The sequence below is a fragment of the Mizuhopecten yessoensis genome, unplaced genomic scaffold (genome assembly GCF_002113885.1).
Source record: "Mizuhopecten yessoensis strain PY_sf001 unplaced genomic scaffold, ASM211388v2 scaffold10917, whole genome shotgun sequence".
NCBI classification, from domain to species: domain Eukaryota; kingdom Metazoa; phylum Mollusca; class Bivalvia; order Pectinida; family Pectinidae; genus Mizuhopecten; species Mizuhopecten yessoensis.
Window position 1 is genome coordinate 365,242 of NW_018408786.1, and position 22,749 is coordinate 387,990.

Sequence of the window (22,749 nt, forward strand, 5' to 3'; positions counted from 1 at the left end):
CAGTTATATGTAACACTGTCAAGGTCAGTTATATGTAACACTGTCAAGGTCAGTTATATGTAACACTGTCAAGGTCAGTTATATGTAACACTGTCAAGGTCAGTTATATGTAACACTGTCAAGGTCAGTTATATGTAACACTGTCAAGGTCAGTTATATGTAACACTGTCAAGGTCAGTTATATGTAACACTGTCAAGGTCAGTTATATGTAACACTGTCAAGGTCAGTTATATGTAACACTGTCAAGGTCAGTTATATGTAACACTGTCAAGGTCAGTTATATGTAACACTGTCAAGGTCAGTTATATGTAACACTGTCAAGGTCAGTTATATGTAACACTGTCAAGGTCAGTTATATGTAACACTGTCAAGGTCAGTTATATGTAACACTGTCAAGGTCAGTTATATGTAACACTGTCAAGGTCAGTTATATGTAACACTGTCAAGGTCAGTTATATGTAACACTGTCAAGGTCAGTTATATGTAACACTGTCAAGGTCAGTTATATGTAACACTGTCAAGGTCAGTTATATGTAACACTGTCAAGGTCAGTTATATGTAACACTGTCAAGGTCAGTTATATGTAGCACTGTCAAGGTCAGTTATATGTAACACTGTCAAGGTCAGTTATATGTAACACTGTCAAGGTCAGTTATATGTAACACTGTCAAGGTCAGTTATATGTAACACTGTCAAGGTCAGTTATATGTAACACTGTCAAGGTCAGTTATATGTAACACTGTCAAGGTCAGTTATATGTAACACTGTCAAGGTCAGTTATATGTAACACTGTCAAGGTCAGTTATATGTAACACTGTCAAGGTCAGTTATATGTAACACTGTCAAGGTCAGTTATATGTAACACTGTCAAGGTCAGTTATATGTAACACTGTCAAGGTCAGTTATATGTAACACTGTCAAGGTCAGTTATATGTAACACTGTCAAGGTCAGTTATATGTAACACTGTCAAGGTCAGTTATATGTAACACTGTCAAGGTCAGTTATATGTAACACTGTCAAGGTCAGTTATATGTAACACTGTCAAGGTCAGTTATATGTAACACTGTCAAGGTCAGTTATATGTAACACTGTCAAGGTCAGTTATATGTAACACTGTCAAGGTCAGTTATATGTAACACTGTCAAGGTCAGTTATATGTAACACTGTCAAGGTCAGTTATATGTAACACTGTCAAAGTCAGTTATATGTAGCCCTGTCAAGGTCAGTTATCTGTAACACTGTCAAGGTCAGTTATATGTAACACTGTCAAGGTCAGTTATATGTATTACTGTCAAGGTCAGTTATATATGTAAAACTGTGAAGATCAGTTACTAGTATATGTAATACTTTAAACATCAGCTGTATATATATCAACCACACTGTTCCTGTCGGTGAGAGCGCTGAATGTCGACGTCATTACATTTGATATCCATCTTTTACAATACTGCAGCTAACATAAAATTCGAAAAATACCTTAGTGTATATTCCCTTATAATAGACCCTTTTGTACTCGATTTCAACAGAAAGTTTGTTAGAGTGATATGAAATTTAGTACTTTTGTAAGATTCTTTGTCATGGCTATTTACATTTTTAAAAACGAGACCCACCCAATAGCCAGAGCTTAGTGTGTTTATTTTTTATGCCATACTTCCTGGACCAGGTAAATGTTAATAAAACCTAAAAGATGAATTGATATATAAGACAAATTAACTGTGTACCGACAATGGGTGAGCAATCTTTTAACCATATGAGGCCAAAATCCATAATGGTGGTGGTATTTGGATGGTCAATACAAAATGTCTGTTTACAGATTCAGTTTACGGTCTTTGACTGTGAGATACATTTTCTTTATTTCTGTCAATTTTATCTGTGTAGCAAGAATAAGTAGCAGTGGTTAAAGCTTCTTGTCATTAATATTAAAATGATGAAATGAGGCTTATTGGCTATAACAAAAACTTGTCCACTCTATAATATAATTTTTCTTGATTTCTGTTTTCAGAACTAAATATATACTTAAGATAGAAATAAAGGTTTGTGTTCACAAAAAAACCCATATCATTTCATATGCAAATCGTCTCTCCAAATAATTGAAAAACTAAATCATCTTTTTATTGTAATCATTGTTCAATCAACCCACGGTATATTTCACTCATAATAAGAAGAATCATATTATACTGCCACCATTATACAGTAAAACCTTGTTATACTGCCACTATTATACAGTACACAGCTATACAGTAAAACCTTGTTATATCGCCACCATTATACAGTACACAGCTATACATTAAAACCTTGTTATACTGCCACCATTTTACAGTACAACCCTGTTATTCTGTCACCATTATATAGTAAAACCTTGTTATACTGTCACCATTATATAGTAAAACCCTGTTAAACTCATTATTTTACTGTAAAACTTGGTTATACTGCCACCATTATTGTGCAGTACACAGCTATACAGTAAAACCTTGTGATACCGCCACTATTATACAGTAAAACCTTGTTAAACTGCCACCAGTATACAGTTAAACCCTGTTATTCTGTCACCATTATATAGTAAAACCCTGTTAAACTGTCATTATTTTACTGTAAAACTTGGTGATGCCGCCACTATTATACAGTACACAGTGATACAGTAAAACCTTGTTATACTGCCACTATTATACAGTAAAACCATGTTATACTGTCACCATTTTACAGTACAACCTTGTTATACTGCCACCATTATTCAGTAAAACCCTGTTAAACTATCATTATTTTACTGTAAAACTTTGTGATACTGCCAGCATTGTGCAGTAAACCTAGTTATACTGCAACCATTATACAGTAAAACCTTGTTATTCTGTCACCATTACACAGTAAATCTTTGTTCTACTGCCAACATTATACAGTAAACCTTGTTAAACTGCCAACATTAACAGTAAAACCTTGTTAAACTGCCACCATTAACAATAAAACCTTGCTATACCGCCAATATTGTAGAGTAAACCTTGTTATACTGCCATTATTGTAAGTTAAACTTTGTTATACCGCCACCATTAACAGTAAAACCTTGTTATACCGTCGCTATTGTGCAGTAAATCTTGTTATACTGCCACCACGATACAGTTAAACCTTGTTATACTGCCATGTCTGTACAGTAAAACCTTCTTACACTTTTGTTATATTGCTGTCATTGGTCCATCGACAAATTGACATTATATATAAGGTTTGTTGATGTATCGAACAATACGTAGGGATTGTAAAGAAAACGGGAAATCTAAACGTCTGGTGGTTAGAGATGAAACAATAAAAGCACAGAAACACTATAGTGAGGTTGTACTGAGACTATAAACAATCAATGTCCAGTACGTGTGGTGGTTAGAGACTATAAACAATCAATGTCCAGAACGTGTGGTGGTTAGAGACAATAAAACAATCAATGGCCAGGACGTGTGGTGGTTAGAGACTATAAACCATCAATGTCCAGTACGTGTGGTGGTTAGAGACAATAAAACAATCAATGTCCAGTACGTGTGGTGGTTAGAGACTATAAACAATCAATGTCCAGTACGTGTAGTGGTTAAAAACTATAAACAATCAATGTCCAGTACGTGTGGGGGTTAGAGACTATAAACAATCAATGTCCAGTTCATGTGGTGGTTAGAGACTATAAACAATCAATGGCCAGTACGTGTGGTGGTTAGAGACTATAAACTATCAATGTCCAGTACGTGTGGTGGTTAGAGATTATAAACAATCAATGTCTAGTACGTGTGGTGGTTAGAGACTATAAACAATCAATGTCTAGTACGTGTGGTGGTTTAAGATTATAAGCAATCAATGTCCAGTACGCGTGGTGGATAGAGACTATAAACAATCATTGTCCAGTACGTGTGGTGGTTAGAGACTATACACAATCAAGGTCCAGTACGTGTGGTGGTTAGAGACTATAAACATTCAATGTCCAGTACGTGTGGTGGTTAGAGACTAGAAACAATCAATGTCCAGTACGTGCGGTGGTTAGAGACTATACACAATCAATGTCCAGTACGGGTGGTGGTTAGAGACTATAAACATTCAATGTCCAGTACGTGTGGTGGTTAGAGACAATAAAACAATCAATGTCCAGTACGTGTGGGGGTTAGAGACTATAAACAATCAATGTCCAGTACGTGCGTTGGTTAGAGACTATAAGCAATCAATGTCGTGTACGTGTGGTGGTTAGAGACTATAAACAATCAATGTCCAGTACGTGCGGTGGTTAGAGACTATAAGCAATCAATGTCGTGTACGTGTGGTGGTTAGAGACTAAAAACAATCAATGTCCAGTACGTGTGGTGGTTAGAGACTATAAACAATCAATGTCCAGTACGTGTGGTGGTTAGAGACTATAAACTATCAATGTCCAGTACGTGTGGTGGTTAAAGACTATAAACTATCAATTTCCAGTACGTGTGGTGGTTAGAGACTATAAACAATCAATGTCCAGTACGTGTGGTGGTTCGAGACTATAAACAATCAATGACTAGTAGTGTGGTGGTTAGTGACTATAAACAATCAATGTACAGTACGTGTGGTGGTTAGAGACGATAAGCAATCAATGTCCAGTACGTGTGGTGGTTTGAGACTATAAACAATCAATATCCAGTACGTGTGGTGGTTCGAGACTATAAACAATCAATGGCCAGTACGTGTGGTGGTTAGCGACTATAAACAATCAATGTCTAGTAGTGTGGTGGTTAGTGACTATAACCAATCAATGTCCCGTACGTGAGGTGGTTAGAGACTATAAACAGTCAATGTCCAGTACGTGTGCTGGTTAGAGACTATAAACAGTCAATGTCCAGTACATGTGGTGGTTAGAGACTATACACTATCCATGTCCAGGACGTGTGGTGGTTAAAGACTATAAACAATCAAAGTCCAGTACGTGTGGTGGTTAAAGACTATAAACAATCAATGGCCAGTACGTGTGGTGGTTAAAGACTATAAACAATCAATGACTAGTAGTGTGGTGGTTAGTGACTATAAACAATCAATGTACAGTACGTGTGGTGGTTAGATACTATAAACAATCAATGTCTAGTACGTATGGTGGTTAGAGACTATAAGCAATCAATGTCGTGTACGTGTGGTGGTTAGAGACGATAAGCAATCAATGTCCAGTACGTATGGTGGTTAGAGACTATAAGCAATCAATGTCGTGTACGTGTGGTGGTTAGAGATTATAAACAATCAATGTCCAGTACGTGTGGTGGTTAGAGACTATAACCAATCAATGTCCCGTACGTGTGGTGGTTAGAGACTATAAACAATCAATGTCCAGTACGTGTGGTGGTTAGAGAAGATAAACAATCAATGTCCAGTACTTGTGGTGGTTAGAGACTATAACCAATCAATGTCCAGTACGTGTGGTGGTTAAAGACTATAAACTATCAATTTCCAGTACGTGTGGTGGTTAGAGACTATAAGCAATCAATGTCCAGTACGTGTGGTGGTTAGAAACTATAAACAATCAATGTCCAGTACGTGTAGTGGTTAGAGACTATAAACAATCAATGTCGAGTACGTGTGGTGGTTAGAGACTATAAACTATCAATGTCCAGGACGTGTGGTGGTTAGACATGAAACATTAGAAGCACAGAAACACTATAGCGAGGTTGTACTGAGACTATAAACAATCAATGTCCAGTAAGTGTGGTGGTTATAGAGACTATAAACAACAATGTCCAGTACTTGTGGTGGTTAGAGACTATAACCAATCAATGTCCCGTACGTGTGGTGGTTAGAGCCTATAAACAATCAATGTCCAGTACATGTGGTGGTTAGAGACTATAAACTATCAATGTCCAGGACGTGTGGTGGTTAGACATGAAACATTAGAAGCACAGAAACACTATAGCGAGGTTGTACTGAGACTATAAACAATCAATGTCCAGTAAGTGTGGTGGTTATAGAGACTATAAACAACAATGTCCAGTACGTGTGGTGGTTAGAGACCATAAACAATCAATGTCCAGTACGTGTGGTGGTTCGAGACTATAACCAATCAATGTCCCGTACGTGTGGTAGTTAGAGACTATAAACAATCAATGTCCAGGACGTGTGGTGGTTAGACATGAAACATTAGAAGCACAGAAACACTATAGCGAGGTTGTACTGAGACTATAAACAATCAATGTCCAGTAAGTGTGGTGGTTATAGAGACTATAGACAACAATGTCCAGTACGTGTGGTGGTTAGAGACAATAAACAATCAATGTCCAGTACGTGTGGTGGTTCGAGACTATAACCAATCAATGTCCCGTACGTGTGGTAGTTAGAGACTATAAACAATCAATGTCCAGTATGGGTGGGGGTTAGAGACTATAAACAATCAATGTCCAGGACGTGTGGTGGTTAGACATGAAACATTAGAAGCACAGAAACACTATAGCGAGGTTGTACTGAGACTATAAACAATCAATGTCCAGTAAGTGTGGTGGTTATAGAGACTATAAACAACAATGTCCAGTACTTGTGGTGGTTAGAGACTATAAACAATCAATGTCCAGTACGTGTGGTCTCGGGGTATTGTGGGTCTCACTGTGGATGTCTCCACCACAGATGTATCTTCATTAAACAGGCTAGCATCACTTTATAAGGAAACAAAACTTGGATAAAAGTATTTCTATTAGTTACATTTGAAAACACGATGACAAAATTTGTTAAAGTTATCTTTACCCGTACTGTAAAGAACGTAAAATAAAGAATGACACAGATATTCAAAATACCAGGATTATTTGTGATTGGTTATTTATAAAAGAAAGAACAGATTTGGAAATAATCAAGTATTCATAAAACTGTTCTTAAAGTCAAAATGTATGAATTTCTATTTCGTCAACAATAACCTTTTTACATTTCTTATTATTTCAAATTTACGTTAATGGCTTTTGTCACAGTTGCATCTCAAAATTCAAAGTAGATTGTATGTCAGAATTACCGTACGAAGATTGGCTACGCTCATCCCGGATTTGCTGTATGTTGACGGCGAACAGTTACGTAAGCACAGTTATTTTACCTCACCATCGTGGTCGGACATATTCAGTTCTAGCTGTTGAACTTCCTCGTGCTTTATTTAGTTCTAAATACGTTCTATGTGTACACAACGCAGAAACCGGTTTTGGTGTGTGTAGAGGCCGGCCATGTACGATTACAGCACAATGTATGTCTCTGTAAACGTTCAGGTCTACATGAAAGGAATGTTAATTATGTAACATATCTGTGTTAATAGTATTACATATATCAAGGATACATTTAAAAAAATATTTTGTTTTTATTCCAAATCTTGACCTTGCGTTCTTAACATGTATAGCTACTAGAAACTGAGGAGGATTTTTCAAAATTAAAGATGGAGAAGTGCCAATATTGAGAGTAAAGAATATTATCAAATTGTCTTGTTTAAGCGGCACTGTTTATTGGCCACTATCAGCTTCCTCATCACAGGGGCGTGGTTTAAGTATATTGTACATGCTTACTGATATATCGCGCCTTCATCAGATAGATAAGAACACCGTCCTCAGTTAGCTTGGCTTAAACAGATTTTATTTTTGAAAAAAAACAACAACAAAAAAAAAAAATCCCTAACTATTTTTTGTTAATACCAAAGAAGAGGTCGCAAAAATATCAGATAATTTGAAATGTGGATATCTTAATATGTTATAGATAAAACTCAACATAAATTTTATATTTTTATGAGGGATATCCCTTAATAATCTTAAAATGCATCTTTTAAAATTAGAGATATCTCATATAAGTTTTAAACGAAACTCAAAGTACTTCTTACATTAAATATTAATGTTAAGTTGGCTTGATATAAATATTCGACGAATGTTTTACGTCCTACTAACAATTATGGTCATTATAGGATGTGCCAGGTTTTGGTAGTGAAGGAAAGCCGGACTACCCGGAGAAAAACAACAGACCTGCGGAAAGTACCTGGCGACTGCCTGACGTAGGCCTCGAACCCGCGACCCAGTTGTGGACGGATAATGAGCATTGACTGTCACTTGGAAATGAAGGTATCGTAAAATTTCAGTAAAGTTCTCAAAAAGGGTTTGGCGCGAGCAAAAGAAGCAAGCATGCTGTTTTTTCGGGTACATTCTACAATTTTTCCATAAACTTAAATTTTTATGACGTTTAATTTGAGGATAGATCATTTATTATTTTCATCTGCATGAATGTCAGAAAACCTTTTTATTTCATGATAGGCAAGACGACATAAGTACCTTTTGCCATATGCTTCCAGCTCTATCACCCCTCCCCAGAATGAAATGGTCGCCCCCTTTTGGTCCCCGGAGGGATGAACGCAAGACACACACACGTGACTGCACATTTGAAATTTAGTAATGGATACAGTGTGCCAAAATGTATATATACACTACACCGTTCAGCTATTTCGTCCAAGGACTCATCGGTGATGCGAGGAGCCAAAAAGATGGAAATTCAAATTGGTCTAAACTACTTATGAAAGAGAAAGGAGGTTCAAGGAAGTCATTAATTACATAAATATTTAATGGTGCATATATATATATATATATGTTTACGCTTCACTGATTTTGTCCTCGCGCAGGTTCATTATGATAAGCCCTTTTATTACCTGTACCTTAAACTCTGAGAACGTTTTAAAGTCGCGGGGCAGATCATCGTCTTACAATGTTAATACACAATGATGATGTTTCTAAATATATGCTTGTTATTCATCCATGTGGAAAAAAGACGGTGAAACATAAACCACTTTTACATTCCACAGTATAAACTTACATACACTACACGGAAAACAAGACCATAATAAATGTTCAGATTTCCGTAAGTGATAACAGCTCATATTCCAGTACCTATATAGAATGTCGGAGTATACGCAACACATTTCTGAGAATCGGCTGACCAACATCCGGGTATAAGTTACCCATTATCTTATCACCAAACAAACGTGTATTACGTCTGACCATGTAGTTTCAGATTTCTAACCATGCATAGTGCATGCGACCCGGTTTTCTTTGCCGGAGATAGTACAGGTATTTCATCAAGTCGAAGGGGGAGTACAGAAAAGGGCGCTTCGTTTAATTCTCAAAAATTTCACACTGACACAAACTATTTTTGTACAGGTTGTGCGTAATAAAAATATGTCAGCAAAACAGAAGTTCCTTAACATTTTAGCCTTCCTTGCACATGAAGACCAGCCTGCCAAAAGACAGAAGCAAGTGTGCTAGAAGCAAGTATGCAAACTACTAGAATTTCCGAAGGCTAATACACATGGCAATTGTGTGCAGACATGGATTATCCTCTCAAATCATCGTGCATGAATCTGTTTGCATTTACCGCCTCGTACATACGACATTAATTACGTGCTGTGTTACCCTTGTTTTAGTCACGTGATAAGGTAGCCAGATAGCAAGGATGGGCTGAACTAGGCCAATGGCGTGCCCTCAGAACTAATTAAATACAATTTTGTAATAGTATGTCCGTTTTACCATAGTTGATTGTATCCTGATATATGCACCAATCATTGCTCTAAGGAACAAATGTTAATTGTTCGACATACGCTACCTCAAAATTAATATGTCTGTGTATTGTAGTTTAAACCTTTGTTTATTGGTATTGTTTTCTTAATAATGACAAATAACATTCATGATAATACCAATTAGGTACAGGTAAATCAATAAAAACACCCACGGAAATATGTAGGAGACGAAAAACAAATAGTTTACACAATCAATAAATTTAAAGGACAATAAAGAAAAGGTCATAAATGAGTCAGATACCTAAAATGGCCTCTTAAGAAATATATGCAATGTCACTAAACCACTAGTCAGATAGGTTGGCTTCGTTAAGCAGTTGCAGGCAAGACTGCTTTGTATCCTGCATAAGGGCCTAGCGCAAAATTCTTTAGTTGCAGACTTGTAGAGAAATACAAATACCCGATTTGTAAACCATATCCGTGGTATCGAAAAACCGACATGCAGGGCTCAGGAAAAGAAAGATGGCGGATCGCCGACCCTGGACACAAACTTATGTCAGCAAACAGTGGAGATGACGCAATACTATTAGAATGTGAGAGATGTACCTCTCCAGGTTTGCATGAAATAAATATAGTGAGTAAGAGGAGTGTTCAAGACATTGGTTAACTCGTGTCGTGTCTCGTTCTGTTAAAGCTACAGGGCGACAGTTAAAAAGATGTCTTTAATCTAAGAAAGAAAGATTAAAAGAATGCACGGCTGCTTTTGAAGAGCAAATTAAGACCAGATTAGCTCGCCTATTCGTGAGTTAGTGAATATAAATAGAATGTTGCTAAACTGGTTCCGCTATATTGGGCATCATTTTTTCGTTGTTGTTGTACAATATATATGCAGGCATACAGGTAGTAACATTTACGGTGTTATACATTACAGCAACATAGCTTTGTTAGTTATATATATATTAAACGAAATCTTTGAAAGTTGCACTCTTTATCAACGCGTCTACCTTGTAGATCAAACGCATAAAACCACAAAATACAAATCAAAACTTGCCTGAAAAAGTCAAATGAAGCTATTTTGGTCCCTGAAATGTGAAAAAAATAGTTCAGCACCTTGTATACACTCAATATAAAAAAAATCATACTGTATATTTTTAAAATTGCAATAACCTCTGTATGTGTATGTGAGAGTGAGGGTGTATGAACAGGAACAGGCTATTGAGTGTGGTGATTTAAAACACTGCACAAGCCAGGCCAAATAAATTACTTACGCTCGATATAAATACCTCAACCTTATAATGGCATGAGGTAGAACCTATGTGGAATTCGTTCGGGGGGGTATTACACTCCCATACACACAAACAATCCATCGCCATACCAATGTAAAACCAAGCACGCCACCCAACCTGAAAACCTTATTAGGCGCGACAGGAGGTGTACCAGCCCGACAATGCTTAAGGATTTTAACACAATTGATGCAGGGATTTCTAACATATGACGATGCCCACACATACATCTGTTACATAAACATTAAATTCTGCAAACTGCACTGCGCCGTTCGAGGTGCGAAGCTAGAATGAACATACACGTACCCATAAACTACCCTTAGCATGTGCCTCAATATGATTGGTCAAAACCTCTGCACGAGACAGCCAACTGCCCTCATATACACCGTGTATACAGGACAAATATTTCCCGCTAACGCGGAAAATAATAATCTTTACCCCAATTACACCCATTAGGCAAAAACGGTCAATCTCTCTTTAAAATGCGATTTAATAACGACATAGAAATATATCATGTTCAGAAAACTGGGTAAAGTTGAAAACTATCAAGGACATGCCGAAATTAAAACATTAATTATTCGAATTGCGTTCAAAACATTTAAATATACAAATGATCAGAAATTGACGCTTTTAAAGAAAGAAATAGACCAACCAGTTACAGAAATACTATTTCTCAAAAGTAAGCAGATCCTATCTACGTCTCTGAAAAAGTTAAAAGAGTAAAACACTGTTCAATCGGCACGAGGATCTTGCCAAAAATAAGTCAGGAGACCAGAAAATGGACGAGCTATCTTAACGCTCGTGATGTAGATTATATGATATGGACGAGATATCTTAGCACTCGTGATCCAGATTATATGATATGGACGAGATGTCTCAGTACTCGGGATCCAGATTATATAATATGGACGAGATATCATATCTTATCATTCGTGATCCAGATTAAATGATATGGACGAGATGTCTCAGTACTCGTGATCCAGATTATATAATATGGACGAGATATCTTAGCATTCGTGATCCAGATTATATGATATGGACGAGATGTCTCAGTACTCGTGATCCAGATTATATGATATGGACGAGATATCTTAGCATTCGTGATCTAGATTATATGATATGGACGAGATATCTTAGTACTCGTGATCCAGATTATATGATATGGACGAGATATATCTCAGTACTCGTGATCCAGATTATATGATATGGACGAGATATCTCAGTACTCGTTATCCAGATTATATGATAAGGACGAGATGTCTCAGTACTCGTGATCCAGATTATATGATATGAACGAGATATCTTAGCACTCGTGATCTAGATTATATGATATGAACGAGATGTCTCAGTACTCGTGATCAGATTATATGATATGGACGAGATATCTTAGCATTCGTGATCCAGATTATATGATATGGACAAAATATCTTAGCACTCCTGATCCAGATTATATGATATGGACGAGATATTTCAGTACTCGTGATCCAGATTATATGATACGGACAAAATAGCTCAGTACTCGTGATCCAGATTATATGACATGTACGGGATATCTCAGTACTCGTGATCTACATTATATAATATGGACGAGATATCTTAGCACTCGTGATCCAGATTATATGATATGGACGAGATATCTCAGTACTTGTGATCCAGATATTATAATATGGACGAGATATCACAGTATTTGTGATCCAAAATTGTATGATAAGGACGAGATATCTTAGCACTCGTGATCCAGATTATATCATATGGCCGAGATAGCTCAGTACTCGTGATCCAAATTATATAATATGGACGAGATATCTCAGTACTCGTGATCCAAATTATATCATATGGCAATCTGATTAAAATCATATATTACATGGCTTCGTTAACTTCGTACTACGCCTGAACATCTGAGTGTGCCGCGGTCAGGGTCACGTTCAGTTGACCTTTATATTTATAAATACTCTTTAAATTTTGACCAATCAGAGACCCTCTTTCAAAAGGGCGCTCGGAGTTGTAACAAATATGGCGGACATTGATGAGAATGATGCGAACGTTCTGAAGTTATTTGAGATTGATCATCTGAAACCCGAACAGAAAAAGATATTCGAAGCTTTATTAGAGAAGAAAGACTATATGGCGGTGTTGCCTACGCAATTACGTTTTCCTTGGCGTCGTAGAAACGTCAGTTCCCACCGCCATATTTGTTTTGGAGACTAACATGTACGATACCCCTCGCTATTTATAAATCAACCATGATATTCCGATTCGCTGGCAAACTTTTGCCAACGCGCCTCTGATTGGTACATCTAGAGGTCACCTGAACGTGACCCTGACCGCGGCACATTCAGATGTTCAGGCGGAGACATGTAACAGATGATTTTAATCAGATTTAATATGGACGAGATATCTTAGCGCTCGTGATCCAGATTATATGATATGGACGAGATATATTAGCACTCATGATCAAGATTATATGATATTGACGAGATAGCTCAGTACTCGTAATCCAGATTATATGATATGGACGGGATATCTCAGTACTTCTGATCCAAATTATATAATATGGACGAGATATCTTAGCACTCGTGATCCAGATTATATGATATGGACGAGATATCTTAGCCCTCGTGATCCAGATTATATGATATGGACGAGATATATTAGCACTCGTTATCAAGATTATATGATATTGACGAGATAGCTCAGTACTCGTGATCCAAATTATATAATATGGACGAGATATCTCAGTATTTGTGATCCAGATTATATAATATGGACGTGATATCTTAGCACTCGTGATCCAGATTATATAATATAGACGAGATATCTCAGTACTCGTGATCCAGATTATATGATATGGACGAGATATCCTAGCACTCGTGATCCAGATTATATAATATGGACGAGATATCTTAGCACTCGTGATCAAGATTTTATGATATGGACGAGATATATTAGCACTCGTGATCCAGATTATATGATATGGACGAGATATATTAGCACTCGTAATCTATATGTATATATGATAGGGAAGAGATGTCTAAGCGCTCGTGTTCTAGATATATTTAAATAATATTGTAATGATAGAAATCTTGCAGTGACACTGATCAGAAAAAAAATAAACTCATGAAAATGATATTGGCTCACGAATTTAGAAAGATTCCAGAAAATGATCTTGAGCTACGCATTATCAAAAATAAACAAAAATGTTAACATCGTAAAACAGACAGATAAAATGCGAACGTTTTAGCCGATTTCTTCCTAGTCGTGTTCACAATAATCGTATGATACACTTCCGGTGTTTGAAGAAGCTGTTGGCAAGTTAAAATATATATAAGATTGAAAAAATTAAAACTAAGAGAGCGTGAAGCTCTCCATCCCAGGCCCAACATGACACATACTTTTGTACTTAAGGAAGTAGGCGACAGCCTGTGCCACCCACTTACGTCCAGAAGCCCCCATTGGACTAGCAATCCGCAAATACAACAGTTTTGTTGAAAAGGGAGGCGGAAAGGAGCAGTGCAAGAAGACAAAGATCCATACAATCGGTAACCGTCGGCACTTTCCGTAAACGAGAAAGCATTTTCTCGTTTACGGAAAGAGCCGACAGTTCCCGATTGAGATGCAGAACATTTGAGCCTAAACCAATTTGATTTCATCAATGGAAGACCTACAGTACTGCAACTAAAAAATAATCATCAATCGACAGAAAGTTTACATGCAGGCGGAAGTATTAGTATGATATATAGGCTAAAACCTTTTGACAAAGCTCGTCATCGCCATCTCGAACACTAGCTTAATTAGTTCAGCATTCTTAATATGGTTATAAATTTAATTTCATACTCAGAGAGAAGTTTGCCTTCGTTTTTGACATATTGTAATATACCCTGCATCAGATCGGTTACCCTGCAAAGAAGGTATATGTCGGTATTTAGTACTACCAGATATGATGGGTTCGGAGTCCCTCGTGTATTATGTGTTGTTTGTATGTATGTACCCGATGAATAAAATAACACGTGTTATGATGGTGCGGCATTTAAAGAACAAACCCCAATATATTACACATAACACTTCAAAAATGTTCTAACAGGTAGATTAAATACCAAGGTCAAACCCTAACTTAGATCTTGCAATGCATTTATATATAGTAACAGCTCATTTCGTACGTATAACTCCTCGTGTATCAGGAGTTACGAATTACCTGGAAATGTTTTCCTAACCGTGGAGTTTTTATATGTAAATGACTTAAATTCCCATAGCGCGGAGTGGCGGTACATAAAAGGATTGGTATATATAATTACGTAATTGAGTGTTGTTATCTTTCCGGGACAGGCCTTTTTTATACATATATAGTGACAATGCAGCGCATTTAGATATGCATATGCATCTGAAAAATCAGGCCACTACTTAAAAAACCCAGCACTTTGGTTAAAACGATTTTGACATTTGAAATTGACCACGAAACCATCCGAATATCTTAAAACTTAATAAGGTGCGCCAGTCTTGCTGCATTAAAAATACATTTCGCATAGCATTCGTTTTATACAATACAAATTACAGTAAAGCCGTTCCTATACGTTTGTGTGCCGAGGTGTGACCGTCGGCTACCGAAAACGTGTGAGTCATGCGCGCGGCGTGCCAGTTTACAGAAGATGAGTAAAATATCGATATCATTTTTTTCCCCCTAAAATTAATATTAATATACATTATTGCCTTTTTTTGTAGGGAAACATCAATCTTTGTTTCTACGAGATTAACCATGTCACACTTGTTACCCAAGTGACGCTTGATTCATCGAGGTAAACAAACAATGATGTTTCCCTACATAAAGGACATTCACTGTTTTATAACTGCCATTCCGGATTGATCGTATCAACATTTCTTTGAAGTTCGGGATACTACCGTGATTGTGTACGTGACAAAAGCCGTTTCCCCTCAGGTTAACAGCAGTTGAACTGACCAAATGTGTATACATTGTGTAGTTTGAACCAAATGCACTATGTCCTTTAGAGTTGAGGCTAATTTTGCTATTTTCCTTTATCATTGACACAGTCAGTCGTGCGTGCCGCACGTCTAATCGGTTCGTCATGACAGAGGGACAGATTGTCGGTGAATTAAAACAAGAAGCTTATGGGCCGAAACGGTCAACTGAGTCCTACAGTATTAATTTTTGTTGTTGAAATATGAAGTGGAGATAATGATGTCAATCATCTCTACCAAAATTTGAGTAAAAATAGTTAAATATAACGCTAAGTTAAGTTTGTCAGGACAATGAGTTGATCAGGCGTATTAGAACTTGATGTTAAGTTTTAAATAGTTTTTTTCCAAAATGGCTTTTCAAAATGGCGGCCGTGGCGGCCATATTGGATTTCTGATCGACCTGAAAAGTATCTACACTTTTTCAGGTATATGAGTCGATCATTCCTACCAAGTTTCAGTTAAATCGGCCCAATAGAACTTGACTTTAAGTTTGTAATAGTTTTTCAAACTTGCTGCCGTGGTGGCCATAATGGATTTTTGATCGACCCGAAAAATAACAACAAATTTGTCAGGACCATGAGTTGATCATTCATACCAAGTTTCAGTTAAATCGGCCCAGTAGAACTTGACTTTAAGTTTGAAATAGTTTTTCAAAATGGCCGCCGTGGCGGCCATATTGGATTTTCGATCGACCCAAAAAAAACAACACTTTGTCAGGACCATGAGTCTATCATTCCTACCAAGTTTCAGTTCAATAGGCCGAGTTAAACTTGACTTTTAGTTTAAAATAGTTTTTCAAAATGGCTGCCGTGGTGGCCATATTAGATTTTTGATCGACCCGAGAAATACCAACACTTTGTCAGGACCATGAGTCGATCGATCCTACCAAGTTTCAGTTAAATCGGCCCAGTAGTACTTGACTTTAAGTTTGAAATAGTTTTTCAAACTGGCTGCCGTGGTGGCCATACTGGATTTTTGATTGACCCGAAAAATAACAACACTTTGTCAGGACCATGAGTTGATCATTCATACTAAGTGTCAGTTAAATCGGCCAAGTAAAACTTGACTTTAAGTTTGAAATAGTTTTTTAAAATGGCGGCTGTGGCGGCCATATTGGATTTCTGATCGACCCGAATGATAACGACACTTGTTCAGGGAGTAGTCAGTAACATTCCCACAAAGTATCAATGAAATCCCTTCGACAGTATTTCAACTGAAGTTGAAAAAATGTTAACGGACGACGACGGACGAAGACAAATAGCTCAGGTGACCTAAAAACGTTATACGTAGTGCTTTTTATGCATATTATTGGAGGTCATCTGTACACTTACAATTGATTTTAAATAAATTGTATATACTGACACGCAAAAGAAACTCAACCTCCAATTTTCTGTGAATTTTTAATATTTCAGTCAAAAGTTTCATTTAAGTAACATAGCCAATTAAAGATACACATCTGTTCTATTGGATAAATCACTTTGGCAACACAACAGTCAAGACTGAAGTATTGGAATAACCCCGTTAGCATTTGATGCTGCTCGAATTCTGCGATACATAGAGTTGGTAGGACGGTTTATTTGTGCCATAGGGATGTATTGTCACTCTTCCAAAAGCGCCTAGTGCAGAGCGGGTAGATTCTCTGGTGGATTTGGACGCGTTCGAATGCGTCGATCCAACATGTCCCACACGTGCTCTATTGGCGAGAGGTCGGGACTGTATGGGGGCCAAGGTAACGTGTCGACAATGTTTTGGCGAAGGTAGTCCAGGAAAACGGCACGACGACAGATTGTTTTGTCACCGCGGTTGGAATAGCGTCAGTGGTAATTGATTGTAGCTTTTTCTATATCCTACCCCATATCAACCTCTTTATATAGAGAATAATACATGCCTTTTTCCATATCACACCCAGTATCAACCCTCGACCAATATCAGCCCTCGGGCCTTCGGCCCTTGGGCTGATATTGCAGTCCCTGGTTGATGCTGGGTGTGATATGGAAAAAGGCGTGGTTTATTCTGTTTATTACATACTTACTAATAAAAACTCCTATCTTATGATTTATTTATATTTTTGAAATATTGAAAAACGATTTTGTTTCCAAAAGGGGTGTGATATGGGTTTTGCGGGCGGATACGGGTTTTGGGGTGTGATTCGGCGGGGGCTGATACGGGTTTTGGGGTGTGATACGGCGAGGGCTGATATTGGTTAGAGCAATTGTGTCGTATCGCACATACAAAAAACCCGTATGATAAAATACCAAAACATGTCACCATTCAGAAAACCTTTCTGTGCTGGGTGACCAGGTACTTGTTATTGCTTGTACATATAGGGTAATATGGCTCTTGCAGGACACATATGAAACAGGTAGGGAACCGCAAATGCACAGCTAGCAAAAACGGCACATACCGCAAACAAGTTCATGGACAAAGCTCTACTTACTTTCGAGTCCCTCGCTGCCAGAGCCGTACAACGCCTTTCTCCTCTGTCTTCCGACCGACTTCAGGTTCTGTGTAGACATAGGCGAGTTGGCCACCATACACAGTTTCATTTATGAGACCCATTTTTCGGTGCGCACTGATGCGGTCATATACCTGTGTCATTATTATTGGTCAGCATTGTCTGGCTATTTTAAATGGCATGTTGACCACGACCTGCACTCGGAGCTTCTCGTAACGGGGCGTTGTCCACGAGTTGTGTTTTATCCGACTTATGGTGTGTAGTCTTCTTTATATATATATAGCCCCAACCAGGAAGTAATTGCACGGGTGACCGCCCACGCGACGAGGATCGTGTACATTATAACGCGTCTGTTAACTGTTTCACCAGAAACGGTAAAGTACAAAATATTTCAATTGCCTGGCCTTTGGCCTTTTGAGAGGGGATTGAACCCGTTTTAGCAGCTAGAATAAATAACCAGGTCTGAAATCACCGAATTCAAAACACTGAACAAAATGACACGCATACATACACATAAACACCACAAACCACCCATACAATACATTAGCAGAGAGTCTCTTTCATCGTCAGATCTAGATGTCTATATTCTGCCTTGAAAGCTAAGTATAGAGCGTACTGCGTTGTTAATACTCCTAAGAATATCTGATTTCTGAGCATTTGACCTCTGCGTGGAATTTTAAAGGAAACCTGAGATATGTTTTTTGTTGAGAAAAAATGTGCTTTCAGTTGTTCAATACACATATCGGGGGCCTGATTACACATAATTTGCATATTTTAAAGCTTAGGCCTGCAGGTAAAGGCATACTAACGCTTTGTAAAACGCCTGTTGTAGACACTACATGTATACAGCTTATGAAATAAAATAAGGTCCGGTCAGGACACCGTCATTAGTTGAATCAAGTACATTTTAAGTTTCATCAATGCATTATAGACATTCCCAATGTTGCGACCTGAGCAGGATTTTACGAAAAATAATTAATTTCACTTATATGACGTTTGACCTAAAGGTGAAGGTCAAGGTGATACCCGATAATACCAGTCTTCAAAGTGTACTGCCCTGCTTCCCCGCATTGTAACAGATGTCAATATGGTCCGATTTTATCTACAAATCAGTACACGGTGACGGATCATGTGTCTCTGTTGACATTTTCTTTATTTAGAGGAATCATATTTCTGAGTATACTTCAGAAACACGCTTTATATCTAGTCCTAGTTATTGTTCGCGTCTAGACAAAAATACCCGTAATTGACCCATTATTTCCACTATGCAGTAAAGACTAACTTCATAAAGTGTACAGACAGTTAAAGGCGCGTATAGTACACCTTACCGAGTGTGATTTGGAAAATAAATACGAATTTGTATTCAACTAAGATACCCTCCATAGTTGTTTACGGACTGTGACAGAACCATTATTAAAATTATTTTTATAACATGATGTATAGTTAATTTGTTTAAAATTGCATATATAACAAAATCTTAAAGGTTCCTATAGTGTATTTACCTAAACTGCAAAAAAATAGTTGCAGTAATATAAAAAAATAGTTGCAGTAATATTTTTCTTCGATTGTTTATCTATGTTATGTACGGAAACGCATTAAAGTCACTTAGAAAAAAGAATCAATGTCATGTTTTCGTGTTACCAACTCGAAATTTCGATTTACTTTTTTTTTTATCATGAGCGTGCGTGGTCAATACAGGTATATCGGTTTTGCCTGAAGCGAAAGCCCCTCTAGAAGGGTTCAAGTATATGCATCAGATGGAAATCTAGAAGCCCTTTTGCAATCTTGGGCATTTTATAATGTATTGAAGCTTAATAATTTAATACAGTTTGGTGTACTGTGGATTTTATTTAAACTAGATTCCGTCCAATCCGGATCTGTAAACCGGCCAAATTATTTGGTCTTAAATTCTTTAACATCATTGATTAAACTCCGGACTCTGTAAACCGGCTTTGTTTCCCGGTTTAAGACTTTCTATACAAAATTAAATATACTCTCTGCATCACGTTCTGATCTAGTTCTGTTCACTTTCAACTTCCACTAACAGAAAATATTAGAAAAAGATGATATTCATATGAGATATTCAATTATCGCCATCAGTATGAGCAAAAGAATGTTTATAAAAATAATGTTGCATGGTATCCGAAAAAGTTGAAAATGATTGGTCAATTGTTAACTTTCCTGTCTAGTAATAAGGATTGAACTTGACTAGAACGTGTTGTGATGTCGGTTCACAGAGAGTATATTTATAATGTTAAGAAGGTATTAGACCGGGAAACAGGGCCGGTTTACAGAATGAGTTCGGAGTTTAATCAATAAAGGTGTACAATTAAAAACCAAAACTTTTTGCCGGTTTACACAAAGATCCAGATTGAACAGATTCTGGTTTAAACAGTTATTGTTATATCGAAATTCGGAGTTATTAAGTCGAAATTTCGAGTCAGTAAATCGATTTTTCGAGTGAGTATATTAAAATTGTCGAAATTTCGATTCGAGTTATTATCTTGAAATATCGAGTTATCAAGTCGAAATTTTGAGTTGTAGATCGAAATTTCGAGTTTTAAACAATTTTCTATTTTTCGAAAAAAATGAAAAAGACATGAATATAAACAAAAATCAATCATCGACAATATATCGTATTTTGACCATTTATCCTAAAACACGCGTCGTACAACATAGATACAAATTAATCCTCCTCAATAAATAAAGTTTATTATTATACACGTGATAAGAATGTTATTACAGTGTTGTAAACGTTTCTGTATGTATCCGGTAACGGACATATAGTCAACCTTAGTACGAGTGTACTGAATTCTTTATTCTGGGTCAGCCCCTGTGACTGACTATGGGGTGGTTCCGCTTCGTTGTCTTTTAGCCCGACAGCCTTACAAGGTGGCGTCCAACACAGTAAGATACTCAGTACTTTTACATATGCATAACAGTTTGATGTGTACACATAACAGTTTGATGATTACACATATAAGTTTGATGTTTACACATATAAGTTTGATGTTTACACATAACAGTTTGATGTTTACACGTGTCAGTTTGATGTTTACACGTATAAGTTTGATGATTACACATATCAGTTTGATGATTACACATATCAGTTTGATGTTTACACATATCAGTTTGACATTTACACATATCAGCTTGATGTTTACACATATCAGTTTGATGTTTACACGTGTCAGTTTGATGTTAACACATAACAGTTTGATGATTACACATATCAGTTTGATGTTTACACATAACAGTTTGATGATTACACATATCAGTTTGATGTTTACACATATCAGTTTGATGTTTTCACATATCAGTTTGATGATTACACGTGTCAGTTTGATGTTTACACATATCAGTTTGATGTTAACACATAACAGTTTGATGTTAATACATAACAGTTTGATGTTTACACATATCAATTTGATAATTACACGTGTCAGTTTGATGTTTACACATATCAGTTTGATGTTTACACATATCAGTTTGATGTTTACACATATCAGTTTGCTTTACATGTATGTTAGTTTGATATTTACACATATTTATTTGATGTAAACACATATAAGTTTTATGTATACACATATCAGCTTGATGTTTACACATATCAGTTTGCTATTTACACGTGTCAATTTGATGTTTACATATATCAATTTGATGTTTACATATGTCTGTTTGATTTTTTCTCGTATTTTCGTCTTAAATATTTGATTGATAGTATTGTCAACAGTATTTATGCCTTGTGGTACTGGGTTTGAAAGTGTCCTTTCAAAGTTTGTCGGTCCTTCGACCTATTAACTGAGAACATACTAGTTTTGTGCATAGAATACTGAGATTTTTTATTTCAGGCAATCACATTTTCCTCCTGATAAAGCGACTTGAAGCTCAAAACAAACTTTTGAATTTGCAGTATTTTTTAGAAATAAGCACTGTGTATACCCGTACACCGGATATTGCAGCTATCGAGGCGACACAGACAGCAAGTCGCTGTCCAGTACTATGTGTTTCATCAGTTTTCAGTGTCATATTTCTTAGCTGCATTTGTAGACATTACCATGTTAAAGCGGGATGTTTCTGTGATACGTTGATGTCAAAACAGTTGGTGTTATTGAGAAACATTTTCATTAGATATGAACACATGCTGCCTGGTACCAGTGAATAACAACGTTTATTACCCAATAGTCTATATACATTATAATTAGTCATTTTTGACTGTTTCTGGCTTTTTGTCCAATTTCGGCTGTAGGGGTGAAACAGTCAAAACTGTTTTCCCGGTCAGAGAGAACTATTACCCGGCGCGAATTCGATGCGCAGAAATCCCCCCTCGAGAGCCCCCTTCAAGCGTTTCGGTGACCGCGACTCAGTGTTGAAGCAATGGCAACATTGCATGCAGCATTGATACTAATATTTATTTGGTAATAAAACAATTGTTTCATGGTTATTTTGGGAACAGTCAAAACTATCATCCCGAGATAGGGGAAAGCCTTGGGGAACTGTTTGCCCGAGGCCGCTAGGCCAAGGGCAAACAGTTCCACAGGGCTTCCCCCTACCGAG

At 37.1% G+C, this 22,749-nt stretch overlaps 1 protein-coding gene across 2 annotated transcripts in view; it reads right to left on the reverse strand.

Moving 5' to 3' along the window:
- The window catches only part of LOC110463569 (protocadherin Fat 4-like), a 67,562-nt gene extending 49,074 nt beyond the window's left edge, over positions 1–18,488 (reverse strand). Inside the window, exon 1 of one of the 2 annotated variants that reach the window (XM_021518266.1) lies at positions 18,175–18,488. The gene's annotated coding sequence lies outside the window, so the exon portion shown is untranslated. Of the gene's footprint in view, positions 1–6,966; positions 7,072–18,174 lie in introns of those variants that run through there. The other variant, XM_021518267.1, reaches the window with a different exon arrangement.
- Between the last annotated feature and the right edge of the window lie 4,261 nt (positions 18,489–22,749).